At 42.0% G+C, this 18,526-nt stretch overlaps 1 protein-coding gene across 31 annotated transcripts in view; it reads left to right on the forward strand.

The window, feature by feature from the left end:
• Window positions 1-18,526, forward strand: part of RBFOX1 (RNA binding fox-1 homolog 1) — a 1,186,796-nt gene that overhangs the window by 618,990 nt on the left and 549,280 nt on the right. For 10 of the 31 annotated variants that reach the window (XM_059861573.1, XM_059861570.1, XM_059861572.1 and 7 more), the window contains one exon: window positions 2,060-2,090. The exons of the other annotated variants lie outside the window; for them this stretch is intronic. The gene's annotated coding sequence lies outside the window, so the exon portion shown is untranslated. The remainder of the gene's footprint in view (window positions 1-2,059; window positions 2,091-18,526) is intronic. 31 annotated transcript variants of the gene reach the window in all.

Raw genomic sequence — 18,526 nt, forward strand, 5'->3', positions numbered from 1 at the left:
ATTACCTGCTCTGTTTTCAGTATCTCATGTCTGCATTGTTCAGTTTGATTTCTCTGGTGTATCTACTGCAGGGTAGTTTTTCAGTTACTACAGAATGATAAATATTGATTAATGTACAGATTTCCTACAAATATATGCATGTAAGTACATGTAAATATAAAGAGGTCATATCATAAATAGATATAAAAGGAACCTGTTGCAGCACATTTCAGCTTCTTATATTACCAAAGTTAAGTGAAAAAGGTTAAATGTTATATGCTGATTATCTGTTGTTAAAAATGAAAAGGATTTAATTACTCAGGGTTTTATATTAATGTTTACTAGACAATCTTTCACCTGAATACAACTTGACACTCAGGACAGAGCTCTGTCTCAGTTTGCTTCTGCTGGTAGATTTAGTTGATCAAGAACATTCAGATAAGATTTTTTGGATAAAACCCTCTGGTTTCCTCCCAAATAGTGCTTTATTTTGATAGTTTGATTTTTTTTTAAAACTATTTTTTGGCCCTCAGAGTTCCAGCTGCCTCTCTGTCCTCTTTTACTTCTTTTTTACTTCTTTCCTGCCTACTTGTGTTCCCCCAGAAAACTTCTGTGTGCCAGGTCTTGGCACAGCCCATGTCTCTGCAGAGGTTCTCGGGGAGTTTTGTTTTCCAGCTTCTGAACAATGATCAAAGCTGTCACATCAGTCAGTTTTACTTCATCCATGTGAAATTTCTTCCTTTCTCTCACAGTTCTTTTATCTTTGCTTCAACCACCAGAAGCTCCAAGAGTCAGAGTCACTCTGTGAATATGCATAAAATTTGTGTTTGGCTGCTCCCTTCTAGCAGGACTGTTCTCCATCCACGTTTCAAACCCTGCAGAAGTTTGGAAGTCAGGGGAAGTTTGAAGTAATTCCATCCAGAGGCTGAAGGGTCCTGCAATACCGGGATGTTTGTGGCTGGCTGAAGAGTTTTCTTTACTTTCTGCAATTCTTGAAATTGCTCCTCAGGGATTTCCTCTCCTCAGTGCCTCCACAGCACCACAGAGTCAGGGCATTCTTCAAGTTGTCTGTCTGTGGTTTCTCTTTATCTCTGCTTTGGTTGTGAAGTTATGCTTTTTTATCTTGTTTAGCTATATGGGTCTTTTAAAACCATTTTAATGTCATTCTCACCACCACACCGAATAAGTCCAGTTTTAGTATTTCTCTATTAGATTATTTTTGGTTGGTTTTTGAATTCTACTGAATTGGAGGTTTAATTGGGTTGATATGGTGCCAAAATTTATGTTATTTTTCAGCAACTTGTTTTTATTTCTAAACTAAGAAGTTGGAACTTCAAGCAATTTGATTCCATAATATTGAAAGCTAATTAGCTCTGTTGTGTGTTGAGTGTGCATGGAAAGAAGAATTTCATTATTTGATGTTTTGTCTGCAACTGTAAAGCCAGAGGCCAAATATTTAGAAGAAAAGCTTTCTAAAACCGGGTTACTTTATTGACTCACAGCTAGTGTGCAGGGGTTTGATTGGAGTTGAACCTCAGAATGATGGAATCACAGGTGTGAGTTGGAAGGGACCTTTAGGGTCTTGTTCCACCCCCTGCCATGGCAAGGACAATTTCTACCGTTGCTCCAAGCCCTGTCCAGCCTGGTCTTGGGCACTGCCAGGGATCCAGGGGCAGCCACAGCTGCTCTGGGCACCCTGTGACTGCCCACCCTGCCAGGGAACAATTCCTGCCCAATATCCCACCCATCCCTGCCCTCTGGCAGTGGAAACCATTGTCCCTTGTCCTGTCACGCCATGCCCTTGTCAGGGCCTCTCCAGCTCTCTTACAGGCACTGGAAATCTGCTTTGAGTTTTCCCCACAGCTCTGTAATAATTTGGAAGTTCTGGTTCTGCCAGAGCCATGCCTGTGTGTGTGACACCACCACGACAGAAAAGGCCACGTGGGGGTTGGAATGTCTGGAACAGAAGGGGAAGGGCAGGGAGGGCTTGCTTAGGCTGGCTCAGTCACACACTGTGTGCTGAACCTATGGATAAAATTCCAATTCTTTCCCATTAATGCCCTGTCCATTGTCATTACAGGACGCCTTGAGCTTTCTCACATTGAGGTTTGGTGAGTGACACTGCTTTTCTCAGAATATTGCTCCCATCCTTGCCTGCTGAATGCAATCCACAAGCTGTGGGTGTCAGTCTGGAGAAAAAGAAAAAAAAAAGTGTCTGAGCAGCAACATTTGTCTGCTTGATGTTTAAAAAAAGGCACTCGGGCTAGTGGCTCTTGGTTCAGTTCTCACTTTTATCCTGCACTTAAACTTCTGATTAAGGTCATGCAGGACACCTTGTCATCTTTGCACCACTTAGCTTGACTTTTATCTGAAGCTGAAGAACTCGCTAAGTTGTCTTTGAAGAATAATGTTCTGGGGAAAATGGATCTAAATGGATATATTGGGTAAAATAAATTCACCTGCAGGCCTGTGAAAAAGCACTGTAAATCTTGCCATGACCCTGCTCACTAAGGAGGTTTGTTGATAGCATTATATTAAATCAGGAGCAGCAGAGGAAGCTATAGAGATATTCAGCAGTAACTGGAGAGGGAGAATTGCACGGCTTGTGGGATTACAGAATATGGAGTTTTGTACTTCCAGGTCATTACTTTGAATTCAAATACACTCCTGGCAGTAATAAAAATCTGTTACCAGATGACAGCTCTCCAGTTTCATGTATGAAATGAGCTGAGGTTTTTTCTCCACCTGGTAATGGGCAGATGCCAGCTACAGAAAAAGTGTCACAACTGACATTATCAGCTACCTCTACTGACATCTCAGGGGGTGGGCAGCAGATAAATATCTCATTGCCCAGTCACCTCTTTGACCTTAGATTAGATTCTTCTCTGGTGTTCTGCAGGGAGCTGTGTGCAGGGAAGAGTTTAAGGGATAATATATCTTCCTCCTTTATAAAGCACTGTTGAACAATGAACAGGAGGTAAAAATTGAGGGCAATTTCCGAATTATTGCTCATAAATTAAAGACTATGTGTTGTTCCTTATTTCATGTGGCACCAAACAGGGTTTCAACAAGGGAGGCATCTGAGAGGAGGTGTAATTAATAAGTATTTTGGCATAGCATTACTCTTTCTCCCTTATTCTCTGGGGCTTACCATTGTTGACACCACTGAATAAGAAAGCTAATTTATTCTGGATGCGTAGGAGTTACAGAATATAGCTGCTTTTGAAGGCAAGATGTAGTGTATTTAACATGTCTGATTTAAAGACAGTCATCCTTTGGTGCTTGCAGAAGAAAATTCTGTGACAAGTCCCTGTGACTGCTGGTGACTCATGAAGTGGGAAGTCCTACAGGAGCTCCCCAAAGTGGCTTTTCTCTCCTGAATCCAAATCAAGTCTCTCATGCCTTCTCTGGGGATTGTTTTGCTCTCAGTGTGAGGAGTTTCATCTGAAGCTCTCGTTACCACAGGAATAAATGCAAAAAGCAGCCACCTGATGGTTCCTGAGGTAGAGGCCACTGAGAAAATCCTCCTGTCTCTGGGCAGCTGTGATTGCTGATAACCCCACCACTGTGGCAAAGGCAGATGTGGATTTACAGAAGATCACATGCACATGGGGATGTGTCACAGACATATTTTCTGAAAAATCCTTTTGCCAGGATCTTTTCTCCTGAGAATCTGGGAAGCTTCAGCTTTTCCATGTTTTGCTGCTTTGGAATGTGATTTGGAGAACTGTTTACCCAGCATGTGAAATTGTTTTTACTTGATGACCAATGACAGCCACCTGTGTCAAGGCTGTGAGCAGTCACAGATTTTTATTATCATTCCTTTCTGGCCTTCTGATGAAATCCTTTCTTCTCTTCTTTTAGTACAGTTTTAATAGCTCGTTTTCTTTTAATATAGCATATATCATAAAATAATAAATCAGCCTTCTGAAACATGGAGTCAAGATTCTCATCTCTTCCCTCGTCCTGGGATCCCTGCAACCACCACCACAGGGATGTTGGAGCAGAGGAGGAGGAGGAGCAGGAGCAGTTCCTGGTGGTGGCAGGAGGGCTGCAGGTACAAACAGCACTATGCCAAGCCATGGGACAGCACCTGCAGCCCTCCAGGCAGCTCTTGGCTCGCTTGGAGGTGCTCTCCAGCCACTTGCCCATGCCTCTCCAGCAAGCCAAGAGAGGGCAGATGTCTTTTCAAGCCCAACAAACTGCCCTTGGTGGTTGGAAAAAATTCAGGTGCTGTTTATAAAGTGACAGATTGCACTGGGTACACACCCTGCCTTTGGCTGGAGGCATTGGATTTGAGGATGTAAAGAAGAGAAGCCTACAGAAAGCCCCCTGCAGTTATCTAGGGGATCAAGAGAAACAATATTATTTTCCTTTGCTCATGGTCTTGATGTTCATCTTAAATTGGAAGTGCATTTTACTTTTTTCTGGATCAGATCCTAAATATGCTTCAGAAAAATAACTCTACTTCTGCCACTCTTACTGTATAACCTGTTATATGCAGCATCTTTAACAAATGTAATAATTTGTAAACAATTATGAAAATTAATTTATAAGCACAACATAGGGTGTTAATTGCCCTGAAGGCACTAAGGTTAGGCACAATTTCCAGTACTATGCGGTTTTGTGTTTTCTGTTTGGAGTGTTTGGTACTATTATGAGAAGCTTTAAACAGCAATGCTGATAGATTTTTAGCATTGGAACCAACAGGAGCCAATAAAATCAGACTTGGCATGGAGCAGCAATCTTAATCCGGATGAACATGGCAAACATGCCCAGCTCCCACCTGGGGACAGCTGACACAGATGGCAGAAGGGATTTTACCATGTGCTATATGTCTTATTAATTGTTGTGCCCATTACTGTGAACTCCAGAGCCTTCTCCTTTGTTCCACTGCTGTGGACAGTTTGTCTGGTGTCTGTTTCCTGCAAACTATCAGATTTCTCTGTTTATCTTGTGGATATGGTGGCCCCTCTTTTCCTCTTTCCCTTTCCTCTTTCCCTTTCCTCTTTCCCTTTCCTCTTTCCCTTTCCTCTTTCCCTTTCCTCTTTCCCTTTCCTCTTTCCCTTTCCTCTTTCCCTTTCCTCTTTCCCTTTCCTCTTTCCCTTTCCTCTTTCCCTTTCCTCTTTCCCTTTCCTCTTTCCCTTTCCCTTCTTCTTTTCCTCTTTTTTCCCCTCCCCCTGGACTTGTGCATGTGACTTGTTTTGGGAAAGAAGATCAAATCCCACCCCTTTCAGAGGTGGTTTAGCATTCTAAGCAGAGAACAGTTGGAGTGACACTCTAAAAACAGGTGAAGTGCATCTGAGATTCCTTAGCAACCTTTGTACCCATGGAATATGGGCAATTGTACCTTGGAGTTCTCTCTTCCAGGTTTGTAAAGGTTTGGATGACCAGAGATTCTGTGTGCTGTGATGTGATTCCTCAGGGTGAGCTCCTGCAAAACCATTAAAATCATTGTGTGGGAAAGCAGGTGGGCAGAACTCATTGAAATCCCTGACTGTAAACTCTGGAGGGACTCTGCTCCTGCTGCTACCTGGTGTGAGCCAGACAAAGAAAGCCCTGAAACTGAGTGAAGCACTGCATAAAGAATTCTGGGTGAAGTGAGGATATTAAACCAAGAAATTACATGAAACAAAAAGCACAAATTTGATAATTTTTTGACAATTTTTTTTAAATTTGATAGCAACAAATAATCTGTTAATTGCTATTTTTTCTGGTCTGATAGCATTATAAGCAGCCAGTGGGTAGCAGTAGGTACCCTCTGTAGAAGAGTGTGAGTTAAATATTTTCTCTCTCCTGGGCTTGTCCTAACTAGCTGGTGCCCCGTTCTGGGGAAGTTGATTGAGTTGTTATTGTCACCCAGCAGCAGTGTCCCTTACACAGTCGAGCATCTCACATGCTGAACCAGTGCTGGGTTTGCTGTGGTGCCAAAAGTGAATTGTATTCAAATTCTCTCTCTGGTGGGACTTAGCTGAGCAGTGGTTATGCTTGGAGGCTTGAAATTTAAGTGGCCTGCCTCTGGGGGCCTCCAAGGAGTCAGAGAAGTCCTGGAAGTGTGACAATTACATTAGGGCATGAAATGTTTTACAAAACCATGGAACCTTTGTGAGCCATGTGCCTGGTACAAACCCCCAGGGAGCCAGGCAGGCTGGTGTGGGCCCAGCAGCAGCTCAGAGCAGGGAGGGTGGACAGCACCTTTCCCCTTCCATCTCCCACATTTCACCTGGGCCACTGCCTGCTCTTGCAGCTGGGTTTCACTGGTGCACTCAGCACTGGCAAAAGTCATGTTTTTAACAATTACAGGCAAGTGTGTTAAATCTATGGTGCAGCTGGAACTGCAGTGTGGAAAATAACCTTCTTACAAGGCAATTACTGTGAAATGTTGTTCCTTCCTTGCAAGCACAACATAAACATGCTAATTGCTACAACTTTTTTGTCATTTGTATTAAATAGCTGTTCTTTAATTATTTAAGGGTTTCAACAAAAATATTAGCAAAAAAACAACCCAAATGTTACCAAAGTAGTCTTATCCCACATCTTTGTAACCAACACTTTGCATTTTACTTTTATGCCAGCTTTCACAACATCAGACTGTGGTACAATTATGAATTTTTGAAAATGCATAGTGATTTTGACACATTTCTCGCCCCACATACTTTTTTGTTGGAGGATGGCACAGATTTAACTCTCAAAGCATTTCAATTACAAGACTTGGATGAGCTAATCAATAGCCCATTCTTTTTTGCATGCTTTTTAAATTCATAGAACCACTAAGGTTGAAAAAGTCCTCCAGGATCACAGAGTCCACAACCTGTGCGCAGTGCCCACCTTTTGTTTCACAGGTATCACATTTTTTTGCTGTGTGTTGGTTTGTTCCTATTCATGTGCAAGGTTCTTTTGTGTTGTTTTGTTTTTTAAAGAATCCTTGAGCCTGAAGTAGTTGTAGACCAGAGTCAGAACTATTCTTTTACTCCTTTACAAAATGGCTAGAAGATATGTGGTGGTTAGCTAAATCTTGAGTTGGATTATTCCATTTTATACAGGCTTTTATTGCAACAGCAATCAAAGCACTGTCTGCACATTTTGTTCTTTAATCCCAGGAGAACTGTATGTGTTGCACCAGATTATAAGGTTTAAATTCTGTTTAAAGGATTTAAAGTAATGTGATTAATATTAAGGCAATAAATTACAGGCAATCAGGATATTCATAAATTGGAGGGGGGCGGGGGGAATTTATTCAGAAAACCAGCTGAATTTTGCAAAAAAGTGTTTTTTGCTAGATACTCCAGGAGTGCCAGTATGGAAACTGGTCTGAATCAGGTCCCACTGATACTAGAATCAAAAAAAAAAAAAAAAAAAAAAAAAAAAAAAAAAAAAAAAATCTATATCTGTTTTGTTACTGCCTATTATTTTCATTTTGAGTAATTTCAGAGTAAATATTAATTTCTTAACAAATGTTATTCCAGAGGTGCAGAAAGACTAAATTGTTTCTTCATCCACAGAGAGCAGATTTGAATTCCTGCCCTTAACAGGTGCTTCAGAAGATTCCCACGCCTCAAGTATGTTTCTCAATATATTTTGAATATGAATCTACCATTGCTCTCTGTAGAGAGGGATCTGCTGCACGTGCTGATGTGAGCTGGGGCTGGTTCCAGTGAAAGTGAAATACAGTAGAATTTTATTTCTAATAGAGGGTATTATCATAGCAGAAGTCTAAGCAAAATATGTTAGATATTTCTAAGATGTCTTCAATCCACCCGTGCTTGTTTAGGGATAATTTGATGGAACAAGGTAAACCCTTCCATTCCTCATTTTCATCTCTCTTCTTTTGATAATTTATTGTTCCACAAAGCTTTTAAAGATGCATGTTTGCATTTATTTCTCTTTTAAAATCAAAAGAGTAGCATTAGAGAAGTTCAGGTTGTGAGTATCAGGGTTAAAAACATGCAGTGGTTTTATTTTAGCACCTTCACACATGGCCTTTCTATACACATTCTGGCAAGAGAAAATCAAACCCAACATGTAAAAGACAAAACCTGATTTAACTCCAGCTCTGGGCTGTTTGTTTACTGTATCACATGGCTTTTAAGGCTGTACCAGCAAGTGTGGGGAAGGCATCGGTTCTAGAAGTTTCCAAAGTAATCCCATCTTGATAAGGAATTTCTTTTTCCTGGAAATGGAGCCGTTATTTCAGTGATTCCTTTTTTCTGTAGTGCTGTCAGAGGGCTTTAGAATTTCTCATTTGCCTCTCAAAGACTTATTTTGCTTGGCCCTCAGTGCAGCACATGAATATTTTTGAATGACACAGACAGAATGCTGTCCAAGCCTTTCATTGTCTTAATTTGAGAGGTGGTGGATTTGCTGGGCCAGGGAACTTCTCCCATCTGGCAGAGGGTGGGTGTGACAGGGTTCAGGAGATCAGGAATGACTGCACAGTCAGAGACTGGATTGAAGGACATTTAATGCTGCTTAAAATGGGCCATCAGTTCTTGGAAAATCAGTATGGGACTACTAAAAGAAATCAGAATATCTGAACAGAGCTTCTCCTACAGTCCCTCACAAGTGCAAGGGTTAAATTCACCATTGTGGCAGTGGGTCAGGCAGTGGAAGGACGTGGCTGATGACACAATGCATAGGGGAAAGCCAAAGTGATGGAACAGCCATCTCCATCAGAGCAAATTTACTGTTTGCTCCTGGAGAGAGATGATTTGTTTGGTTAATAATAACTCAGGGACACAGCTGAGGTGCTGCATGCACAGAAGACCTTACTCACAGTGAAGCAATAAGAAAAAGGCATTTTAGAAGAGAGCTGTTTTGGATACAGGGAAGTGACAATGATTGCCTGCTTACAAATACTGAATAAATACTTGAGAACCTCTGAGCCATGAGTGACTGTGATTTACATGCTCCATGCGTCCTAGTAGGCTTCTGATTGCTGGTGTTTTTACTGCTTGTCAAAATGTAAATGTTGTTCTTTTAAAAGGGGGCACTTTGAAATCCTAAATCAGTTGTGAGGTAGGGTGTTGCTTTGGGTTTGGCTTATTATTTTGTTTGTTTTTTTCTAAGGTATCATTTATATGATGACAGAGTACAGAGCTAGTAGTGAACTACCAGATTTGACTTAAAATGAAGTTGAACATACAGAAATCAAACACAGATTAGGGGCCCTCTTTAGGTTAATCAAGAAGAGAATTTTGTAGTTGTGCACGTGACGTGGGCTAGCAGTCTCACTGTGTTCCCAAATATGGAGGACAGCCATGAGAATGACATGGACATTTGGGCTCAGTTTGCCCATTGTCCAGGTGGGACCACAGTGCATTTGTTCATCTCCTTCAGCACTTCCCAACCCAATCCACAGGAATATTACCCAGAGTGGAAGAGATGAATTCAGGTGGGCTTTGCCTTTCTGTCAAGGCAAGAGGAGGAGGAGGAGGAGGGTGTTGCTCATACTTTGAGATTAGCTGATAACATGCCTAGAAGAGAATACACAGCATTCCCTTGGTCAGCAGTGCCATGCTGAGCATTTAATACTCTGTATGATCTCTAATCAATATTCCAGTAGTTTCTTGACCATTCAGACCTGTAGAGTAATTCCTAAAGGATCCTTGGGCATTTCATGGCAGAGAGCTGTGCCAGGGCTGACAGAAAGGTTTTTCTTTCTCTTCTGTGCTTGTGATGCCAGCTTTCCAGCTTCATTTTCTGTAGGGGAACATAGTCTTATATCTCCAAAGCATTTTTTAAAAAAGACATTTATGGGGTTCTAGAATAATTCCCGTGATGCAGCAGCGCTGGTTGAGGAAATCTCCTCCTGGGAAGATGTTTTGTTGAAATTGGGGTGCTGTGTTCTCATTATTGACCCAAGATGCATCAGTGCAAATAAAATTAAACCTTCACAAGATTAAAAATGTATTGATAGGGGGCAGAGCAGAAAAAAAAGAAGTAAAAAAGGGAAATAAATAGAGAAACCTTCCTAATGTGCTCATTCTCAGGCTGGAATGTTATTAAATCACTGAGCCAACTTAACTGCAGTTGGGATGAAGAACCTCAAGAGTTCCCTGAACTTTCCCTCAGTGCTTGGAACCAATAGGTTTGAGATTCATGGTCCAAATTTGTCTCCAGTACAGAGGGTCCAACTGTGTCTTCCTTGGTGATTGAATAAAACAAACAAATGAAAATTGCCTCATAACTGAATTTTTTCAGTTTCAAAACTGGGTTTTTGAAACAACAGTGGAATTTGTGGCCCTTGGTGGCCTAAAGGAGTGTTCTCTGCACTTGGCTTTTTTAAAAGCGTAATCTGGTTTTGAAAATCAGTTGAGAAATACAGTGTATTTAAGTATTCCCCTAAATTCACTTCTGGACTTAGCAGTTAGAATTTAATGTGACAAGAATGCATTTACATGCATGCTTTCACACACACAATGAAAACATCTCCATAAATTAAGAGTCCTGGTAAATCCCATGGTAACCTGACAGAACAGAGGGGGGGAAAAGACATTTTTAAAACAGTTCTCTAAAAACTGAGATTTTCAAACTGCTGTTTTTGTGCAGGATACATGTTGGTGTTTACAGAAGCTGGTTTTTTGTTGAGTATTGCAGAAATTATGGGGAAAAAAATTATTTACAGTGTTGCCCTCAAAAGCCTAGCCTTTTATGAGCTTGATATCATCCTGTGATAAATACTGAGCACAAATAATCCTGCAGCTGCAGTTCCTTATTGCCCCTCCTAATTGTGCATGGTTTGTGATATGTAAGATTAGATTTATTGCAGGCTGTGCTCACAAGGCTTCCACAGCAGCTTTCCCACCCCTCTCCTGAGGTGTCTTTTTTCTGTGCATGATGTGCTTGGCTGTCAGGTTTGTGAAAAGCACTGAGCACCAAGGAGAAAAAACACGTGTACTGAGGTGGTGTTCTTGTGAAAGCGGAGAAGGGGCTCATCTTGGAGGGCTGGCACGTGCTTGGTGGCTGTACTGGGTAGGTCAGGCAAGACAACAACCTTTTCTGATGCTTTGACAGGTCTTTCTTGGGTCTCTGTTTTTGGCTGTGTGTTAAAGGCAGTCTGGGCTGCTGTTGTTGCCAGCACGTCTCATGGGTGCAGCTGGAGGCAGGTGCTTGGGCTTTGTCAGCTGCTCTGGGTGTCCCTGCCAGGCTGGGGACACCTTGTGTCCCAGAAGGGATGGAATGCTGCCCAGCTGTGAGGACGCAGCAGCCCTGGCAGGGCAGGAGGGGCTGCACTGCCAGGGCAGGGTCCCTGCAGCTCCTCTGAAATTCCCTGCAGGACTCCAGCCTGGAGCCCTGGGAAGGGCTCAGGCTCAGCCAGAGCACTCCACTGCCAGTGTGGAGATAGACTGAGCTCCTGAAGCTGCTCTGAGCCCTGACTCTGCATGGGGGGGTGAGCTGGGGTTCTTGGTCACAGTTTCACCACTGTTCATCCCAACAAGTGTGTGTCTTGTCTAGAAATGGAGAAGGAAAGTCTCTGTGTAATTCATGAGGTGTAAGTTTTAATTATTGCAGTGACCTTTCCAGCTGTCCTTGTCTTTCTGCTCATCCATTGAACTGTGCACTAGGCTCCCTGACTGGAAAGTCAATGATTCTCAGCCTTGTGGGAGAGCAGGGATCCTGGAGAAGGTTCCAGCACTGCTGCCCTGGCCGGGGTTGAGGATGTTCCTCGGTCAGAGCAGATCTTGGGGTGGTATGAACATTACCCCACAGGCTTAATGTTCTAGGTGAGGTTTTAGTGTCTGCAAAGGGGCTTTTTGAGTTTATCTTTTCAGCTCCCCAAAAAAATTCTTCCTGCTGCCTCGAGTGAGTGTGGAATCTTACTGGCATTATTGTACTGGTAATTTATAATGCCTCTTTACCCCCCCGCTCATCCAGCCACAAACCTGTCCAACACAGGTGGATTCTCCTGTGTTCCTGCACAGGAACAAGAGCTCTGGCAGGTATTTTGTCATGGAATGTGTGAGCTGACACAGGCAGGGCTCAGGAGCTGCCACACAGCTGTGGGTGGATCACAAAGGCTGAGTTTGTTTTCCTTCTGTTGCAGCCTGGAGGATTCCCAGGGCAGCACCTGGCCAGACACAGCCTGGTGGGAAGGCAGGTCCCACAGGGCAGGTCCTTGCTGGAGGGTCCCTGAGCTGCTGGTGTCATCTGTGTCCCAGGGACACACACAGGGGTCCTTTACTCTGGGCTTTGATCTTTCCCACAGCAGGGCAGGGATCCCAAAGGTGTTGGCATGGTCTATCCAGGCCTGTGCTATCTGGACACAGATGTTCTACTTGTCAAGTACTCAAGACTAAGCAACAATTAGGATGATAGATGTGTTCTACACCCCAGCTGCAAGGCACTTGGATATGCTTAAAATCCTCCTCACCTTTCCTCTGCTTATTTTCCTATACCTATTAAAAGTGATTATGCAAAGCACCCTTTTCCTGCTCCTTTAGCAAATTCCTGTCTTGCATTTTCCCCTCCACTTTATCAAAAATATGCCATGTGCAAAGTGTCCTTTTATTAGATGTGTGAGGAGAAGAGCTGCCAGTGATTAGATTGGCTGTTCATCCTCTCTCTGCTGGTCCAGCATAACCAACATTTGCTTCCTGAACGTTAGCCAAAAATTATCTTCTCTCCAGCTGGATGGGGATGTTTCATCATCTTTAAAAACTGAGGTGACCATTATGTTGTTATTGTTAGGCAATTATTTCCTGTTCTCATACAAATTTACCCTCTGACCAGTTCTGGCCGTGATGTATCTGGCAGAGAAGCCAGTGCAGACTAATCAAGCCTTGTGAGAGCTGCTGTTACCATAATGCAATTTGTCACCTTCTACCCCTGCTGCCTTTGCCACTGCTCCTGCTCAGGAAATGCATCTGTCATCTTTATCAAGGCTTCCTACCCCTAACTGATTACCCTGCCTGCAAAAGGAAGAAATTCTGGGGTTCCAGTGGCTGTCCCAGAGTGGGAGAGGAGCAGGAGCTGGTTTTGCGCTCCCCTTGCACAGTGCTCCAGCTCTGGAGTTGCTCTGGGTCTCTGTGCCCCTGCTGCTGCTGCCTGAGGCACAGAGAGGTGCAGGGAGACCTGAGGTGTTTGGAGGATCAGGCTGGTGCTTTATTGACAGATAAATGCACACAAAAGATGGAGCCAGAGTCCCTGCAGAGGCAGTTGGAAGGGTAGCGGACACAGGCTGCAACACAGGAAATTCTTTCCAGGCATTAGGAAAACATTGTTAACAAAGAGATTACACAAACCCCAGGGCAAGGGTCTGGAGAGGCTGTGGAATCGCTGGGTTTGGATGCACTTGTGAATTTTTTGAAAAAGACACTTTGCTTCTGCTCAGAAATACATTATGATTGATTTTCCCTGTAAACATCTGTATAGATGTTCAAGTAGCTGTAAATAAGCATTTTATCTCAGCAGTAGGTTAGTCATAAGTGATTTTAGAAATGAAAGAGGTGTGGGGAACAGAGGCCATTTGTTTCTGTCTTTTTCTGAAGCACCTGCAATGAGCATGGGGAGAGGTGAGAGGCTGAGCTGGATGGGTGCTGCTCTGAGCCAGCCCCTCAAAGCACAGAGCTCTGCTCTGACACCTGACTTGCTGAATGTGAAGCTCTTCTGGGTTTACTGGCTCATTTCAGTGCCCTGCATTAGAATGCTATTTTTCACACAAGTTTCCAAGTTTTGCTTTTATCTTGAAGTAGATTAGAAAGCTTTTCTCCTTCCTTCCACCCCTGTCCTCCTCCCAGCTTTGCTCCCTTATGTCACAAATGGCATGATCAATGCCTGAGACTCTGTAGGAAATCACCCTTGGAGAATTTAGTTTTGTCTGCCCTCTTACATGATATGTAAAATTTATTTTGGACCCTAAAAACCTGATATTAATCTCACACAGAGTTGTGAGTTTTAAAATGCCTGTTTGTTCTGGTAACTTAGAGGGGGAAAAGAGGAAGCAGCTGGTTTTCCTTTTTTAATATTTCAGCTACTTTTGGTTTTAGATTTTTTTAACTTTTTCCATACTTTCCTGCTTTCTTCCTTTTCCATTTTGTAACACTGTTATGCAGATAAAGATTTATAACATGTAAGCTTAATAGCACTAAACACTTGTTTAATTGGTAGAGATTTGGGAGGAGGCCCAGACTAATTAACACTAATTTCTACTCTATTGTCAGTGTTTAATGGATTTTAGGACCAGATCTTTTTGGAACTAAAGTTATACTGAACGCATGCTGAAATTAGGAAATAAAATCCTGTATGGCCACCTTGACAAACCATCTGTTCCTGGAATAATGTTGGTTTTTGTAGGTAACCAGACATATATGCAGTGTAAACATTGAGTTTCCCTTTTGTAGCATTGTTTATAATGACATAAACCCTCCTGGAATGCTCCCCAAGTGTATCCATACACCTCTAATTTCACAATTTCTCTTCCTTAAGAACTGAATATTTAGTGAATAATGGGCAACTTTACTACAAGAAGTCCTGAGAGTGATCTTTATTAAAGCTCATAACTTAACTGACTGTTTATAAAAACAGAGCCTAGAAAAAAATATGATAGAACTGTATATAAACACTTAGTAAAATATCTTTAAAGGTCCCAAATGAGGAAGGGATAATTAGAGTAAAAACAGGATGAGACTTAAGTTCAAGTGTATGAAGTGTGTGGTCTTGTCTGGCTATTTCAAGTTCTGTGGTGTACCCCCAGAGAGGGATCCTGCTCAGGAGAGCCCTGTCCTGGTGAGCAGCAGAGCAGAGGATGCCCAGGCTGGCAGAGCTGCCTCCAGACATGGAAAGCCAGGTCAGATGAATCCAGTCTGGAAGAAAAATGATGCAGCCTTTCTCAGGTAATTTTCTACCAAGGCCTTTGAAAGAACAAGAACACGAAGGAAGTTTTGTGTCATCAGAATTTTCTGCCTTTTGAGCCTTTTCATTGCCTGGCTTCCATTTCATTAACTGAGCTGATATTAGTGGGATTCTCACCTTCTTCCAAGTGTCTGCTTGACCTTTTGTTGGGTCAGGACTGGAGTGCCCTGGCATTAAAGCAGGATGCCCTATGATTTAATTCACTGTCTCTCCACATTTCTCTCCTCTCTTTGCTCTCCAGCTCAGGAGTGTCTTGGCCAGCTGTGATTTTGTATTCCTCCTGTCACTGCAGCGTGTTGCTGCTCAGAAATCCACCTGGGGAGTTGCCACTGTCTGCTTTTCACTGTTAAAACAAGAAGCTCTGGTTCCAGCCCTCTGTTTGCCCTCTGGAGTGTCAGGGGAATGGGAGCTTAAGTGCTCTGTCACTGGCTGCTAATGCAGATCCTTTGTTGTTAATCTCGCTGTGAGGAAATACAAATTTGGAATTACTTGACAGGATTCCACTGAAATCCTTGGCATTGGATGCCTTGTGGCTCCCACTAGGGTTTGAAACTTTGGTCTACTGGCACGTGCCAGAAAAGGATCCCTTTCAAATAAGCTAAAATATCTAATGTGCTTTTATGTGAGGATTTTCTTGTTTCTTAAATTAAGGCATCAAACGCAGTCGAGTCCTTGCACAGTAGAGAGATGGTGGAATTCCTGTTCAGGGTTCTTTTTAAGTAAAAAAACCCACAATAAAAATGGATGGTTGCTCTGTATGTTTGATGGTGCTTCAGAGATGCTGCATTGTCCAGAACACCTCCAGGCACAACTGAGAGCTGCTTATTTTGCCTTCAGAATGAATGCTTTATTCCTGTTTGTGGAAATCTAAATGGTGGTTTCTTAGGGAAGAAAACATAATTTTTCACCCAAGCTGCTGCGAGGTATAAATACATTTAGCATGTCTTCATCTCAAATTCTGTAGTGTGAATCACATGGAAATGACTGGAGCAGAAGTAATTTTGGTTGTTGGCCAGATTTTAATTTTTCACTGCCCAAGTGTTTTTCACATGTTTATTTACCTGAAGATGAGAGAGCACCAACCAATTAGCATATGGTTCTAGGAAACACAACAGATATTCCAGTTAGGAAAACAATAATTTAAATGTGCTATTTGTCATCAAGGTGCATGATATGTGACTGGCCTTTTAATGGCTTTTAGAAATGTGCTTCACATAATTTGAGGCAAGCTTTCTTATCAGTATGTCGTGCAATTAATTTAATCTTGTTTCTGTTATTTCCACAGTATTTTTCAATTCAGTGAACCTCATTACATTTACAAGTGCATTAAATTAGAGTCTGGATAGAAGAAGAGAGATGATTATCAGTTAATTTAATTATATTTCTAGGTTTGCCCATTTAATGATACGTCTGCCATTGTTGCTGCAGCCTTTACGCAGTAGCACTGTGCAGGAATTAGTTCTGATTCCATGTAAAGTTTGTGTTATCTGATAACTCCTGACAACTGCTGCAGCCACATGTTCACTAATTTATGAGTCTAATCAAAAGTCATTTACTTTAAGCCTGGAGGCTGCAGTGTGCAATACTTTCACTGTGTTCACCACATCATTTTTGGCTCTGCATATGTGGGAATGTTTCTGCAGAGCTTGACACCATGAATTAAGACATACAACTTACAGTGATTGCAGGAGCAAGGAAAAGTTCCCCTGGCAGGGCTCTTCCAGCCAGCTGGACACTGCAGCTGGGAATGTTCTTGTTTTTAAGGATGAGACAAAAAACAACCCCCAGAATTCACCATTATGCAGTCCTTCATATGAAACACTCTTTACTTTTTCTAATAAAACTATGTGCTCCTTTAGGGAGGTGCTACAGCCTGAAATTTTGTGCTCAGCTCCTAACACAGTGCCTGTCAATGTTACTGCTTTCTGCAGTCAATAATATTTTTTATTACTCCTTTTGCAACTCTGCAGTTTTGTTTTTTTCCCCTAAAGTTTTGTGCCACGTGTTTGAAATTTCAAGGGGCATGGTGTTTGCCCTGGTGTCTGGGAATCCTAAGGATGAGGCTGCTGGGACTCTCCAAAGCAGGGCTGCATTATCAATTAGCTGGATCAATCGTGTAGCTCATTAAAGGCAGATCTATTAAAGCAGCAGTTTTAGTTTTTAGACATTTATAGATACCCAGTATGAATGTGAGAGAAGGAACATTTTGTACTTCAGAGCTGAATTTCTCTAAGTTCCAATATTTTAAGATGGCTGTTTCTGAGATTTTTAGCAATTTAGGATTTGGAAGTAAATCTTAAATTTCTTAGCAGAAATAACTCATAAATGAGGAAGAAAGAAGTTTAAATCCAAATTTTACTACACTCTGAGAACTGTTCTTCTATTCCTATATTTTGGAAGGTGAAACAATTAGGTTTACATTTATATTTTTATTTATAACATTATAATTTTATAACATTTATATTGACTATTTGTCTGTGATGAACCATCCCGTGGCTGCAATGCAGATAATGCACAGAGGTTGTGTACATGAAAATGGTTCTTTTTCTGGAAGTATTTGCCACCAGAACAAGACTCTGATGCCACAAGGTCCCGTGGCCTTTTCTGCTAGCCTGGCAATCTGGAGAGTTGATGGAATGTTTTATAGAGGAATAGATGGATTGAGCGTTTCAGGATAAAGATATTTGGATATTTCTGATGCACTTAATGGGAGAAGAAAAAACAACAAAAAAAGAGTAATTTTAGTATATTTTTGAAAGTGAGACCTGTGTGTGGGTGCAGAGTGGGAGAATCAGACTGAAGAAACTCGGAAGGGCTGGATTTGAGAAGCTGAAGAAAAGTCTCATTTTTCATTGGAGAAAATTCCCATTCTCCCAGCTGCTCCCTTCAGTGCTGGGGTGAGCTCCTGCCAGGGGATTATTCCTTACTCTGGCTGAGTAAAGTTTTTGTAGGGCTGGTGGAACACCAGTCTGGGTGTTCAGGTTAGTAAGAGATATCCTGCTTCTCCTGGGCTTTTTAAACTCCATTACTGGCTTCTGCTTTGCCTGATTTGCTGAATCCCATCTCCCATGACACACCTTCACTTCTGTTTACACCTCTCTATTTTTTTTTTTTTTCTCACTTTGGCTTACTTTTACTGTCAAGTTTCTCTTGGCAAGGATGACTGATAGACAGGCACTAATTTATTCAGGATAGTGCAGGGATATGCCAGCATTGGCTGGAAAATATGGATTTGGTGAAAATTAAAAATAGAACAATTACTACATAGCTTGTTTTTTTGAGGAGGAGTTAGTCAGGGACAAACCTCCTTCTCAGTTTATCTTGCAGGTTTCCAGTTGGGCTTTGAGGACCACATGTTTGTTTTGAGTTGCAGCTCACAATTCTGTAACAATGACAGTTTTTAAACCTTATTATTTTTCTAAATAAGTACAGTCTCTCTGTTCAGCTCTATTGGAAATAAGTGCTTTGAATTCCTGCCAGTACCCAGGGCCTCTGGCAGAGTCCCCTGGAAACCTGCATGGGCCAAAATGTAATGTTATGCTCCTTTATACTGGCACAATCATCCCTTGGAGACTGCAGAGCAGGGATAAATCCAGCTGCTTGTCCAAACACAGAAATAAAGCAAGGATTTATTAGCTAGTTTTGACTGCAATTTTGTCTGATTACAAGAGCCCTCAGCTAATGCTAAGGGCAGAAA

The sequence above is a fragment of the Haemorhous mexicanus genome, chromosome 17 (assembly GCF_027477595.1).
Source record: "Haemorhous mexicanus isolate bHaeMex1 chromosome 17, bHaeMex1.pri, whole genome shotgun sequence".
NCBI classification, from domain to species: Eukaryota; Metazoa; Chordata; class Aves; order Passeriformes; family Fringillidae; genus Haemorhous; species Haemorhous mexicanus.